The following is a 2,677-nucleotide window of genomic DNA, read 5'->3' as shown; positions in this document are numbered from 1 at the left end:
TAGAGGTCCGATGGAGGCGCACTGAAATAGTAGCAGCATCGTCAGCTTGTCGACAACGTCAGAGGTTCGGTGGAGGTGCACTCAAAATGGTCGCTTGACTCTGGTTCAAGTAGCAGACTAGAGGCAAGCAAAGAAAAAGATGAAGAAGAAGAGGAAAAAAAAGAAAAGGGAGAGGAGGAAAAAGAGAAGAGATATCTTGATCGATTGAAAAATCTCCTTGAGAAATCGTCTTCTTTCATGACCTTCATTGCTATTATTGCCGAAGAAACCACCACTACTGGTTTGGAACCGATTTGCAGAGATATAAGCGGTGCAGTCTAGGATGAAGAAATCCCTTCTCATCCCATCCTTTCCCATCCATTGCGCAACCAAACGAACTGTTAGGGAATTTCACCGAAAAACCTGTGGTTGTTGATTTGCAGTCGTCTTAAATTCAAGGAGAATTTGCTGGGAAGCCTTCCAGAAAAATGAGTTGTTGCTCATAATCAAAATCGTTAGATTGGACACTGACCAAGGATTGGCAGGAATCTCGCCGGAAAATTCATTATTCTGAATCAAAACATTGGTCAGACTATTGCAATTTCAAAGGGATGACGGCACTTCTCCTCTGAGATTGTTCGAAGAAACCGACACTCCCATTAACACACCACCGGCGCATAAATGAGCCGGCAAATTGCCTGTTAGCCTATTGTTCGCAAATTCGATACTTTTAAGTTTCGAATGAAGGCCTATTTCGGGAGGCAGGACCCCAGTGAAGTCGTTGTTGAATAGCCGAATGTCTTTCAGAGCTGGAAGTCGACCAATATTTGCCTGTATCTCGCCAGATAATCGATTATAATACATGAACAAATACTCCAAATTATTCAACTTTCCAAAATCTTCCGGTATCGTACCGGTCAAGTTGTTGATCGAAAGATCTAGTTTGTTCATACTCAAACATTCAATCCTTCTAGGAATCTCACCGGAAAATTTGTTGTCGTAAAGATACAGATGTTCTAGCTTATTCAAAAGAAAAATACTGTTAGGAATCCATCCGTTCAAATTGTTCCATGCGAGATCCAAGTGGCGAAGCTCCGTAACATTGCCGATTGATTCTGGAATTTGACCAATAAAATTTGTACTCGTTATCCACAAATACGTCCAGTTTCTTTAACCGAGTGAATTCAACCGGGAACCTCGAAGGCAAGAAATTATTGTAAGCCATTTCCAGAGATTCAAGGTTCGACAAATTACCGATTTCCGGAGGGAAGGTCCCATTAAAAGTATTGTGGTTAAGACGAAGGGTCTTCAAGTCTGATAAAAGTCCAATTGCCGCCGGGATGTCACCGGTGAAGTTGTTGAAGACTTGAAGCCCAGATTTAGGTAGGTGAGGCGAGAAAGTCGGTGGATATCACCAGGAATCAAGCCGGCGAAGTAATTCTGAGAAAGGTCAAGATATATGAATCTCGAACAGTTGTACAGAAAGGTGGGGAATTCTCCAGTAACGTAGTTGTATGCAAGGTCGAGGTGGTTGAGATTCTCGAGATTGCAGATGACCGGAGGGATTTTTCCTGTGATGTTCCAGTTGTAAAATGAAATGGCGGTGACGGAACCATCGTGGCAGGTGATTCCAGTCCAATTGCAGAAAGGAAGCGATGAGTGCCATGAGTTCATGGGAAGTTGATTCTGCCAGTTTTGCTGTAGTTTGAGTAGGATGGACTGTTCATCGTTTGTCGTTTGGGAGTTGGCCTGCAAGAAGGGTAAGAAGAAGAGGAGGAAGAAGAGGAAACGAGCAAATAGAGGGAGTGAAATCCCAGATATTGTATACATTGGAGTGGGGATTGATGAATGAAGGATGACGATGAAACTGACATAACTTTAGTTTTTTGCTTTGCCAGGAAAGGACGTTACCTGTATTAGCATGTGGCAAACAGCTTATGAAGAAAGAGCAAAGCCCAGTTTTGAAACTCAAGACCGGAATTCGAGCTTGACTTGTTTACCTTGGGAAAGGTTATCTGCAGCGAGGAGGGAAGTCGCCGGAGAGGAGAGGGCTGGGAGTCCTTGCAGGTGATCACTTCACCGAGGCACTGACGGACCGATACTTTTGTAATTTTAATGATTCGGGCTATGTCCTATAATATGTGTGTGTTAGTTCTATATCGTCGTTCATCACCCAATGGATTGTCCTGAATCAAATGATGAACCGAGTAGATGTAGAGATGGACGGCTGAGATCTTGGCGTACCAAACTTGCATATAGGAGAAAAAGAGTAGCGCACAATATAGGATCTGATCGAACATTTTTGCACGCTCGCTATCTTTGTGACAGTTATATATATATATATACATGATCATCCAGTCTTAGACCGGTTAAATGGATATCCATTGATCCAATAAGAACCGAAATTTGGATCCAGAATAATCTAACAATATTGGTATATCTACGCATAAAAATATTTTCAAATAAACAACCAAATAAATTTCTTTTTATAAAAAATAAATAAATAGATGATAATTTAAAATGAATGATTGTGTGTAAGAGTGTTGCATAGAGATAACCATAAAACAATCATCTTCCGTCAACATGTGGCATTAAACAAGGGCCTATAACCCCATTGATGACAGAAAGAACGTAGAAAAACACAGTAAACTAACAACAGACGACGAAACAACAATAAATACTATAAATACTAGGAGTG

At 41.2% G+C, this 2,677-nt stretch overlaps 1 pseudogene; it reads right to left on the bottom strand.

The window, feature by feature from the left end:
* Positions 1 to 380: 380 nt before the first annotated feature.
* Positions 381 to 1,809, bottom strand: LOC148847789 (uncharacterized; annotated as a pseudogene).
* Positions 1,810 to 2,677: the final 868 nt, after the last annotated feature.

Source organism: Nelumbo lutea, chromosome 6 (assembly GCF_056320005.1).
Source record: "Nelumbo lutea isolate HS-2025 chromosome 6, American lotus-T2T, whole genome shotgun sequence".
Taxonomy (NCBI): domain Eukaryota; kingdom Viridiplantae; phylum Streptophyta; class Magnoliopsida; order Proteales; family Nelumbonaceae; genus Nelumbo; species Nelumbo lutea.
This window is presented reverse-complemented; position numbering and strand designations above follow the sequence as displayed.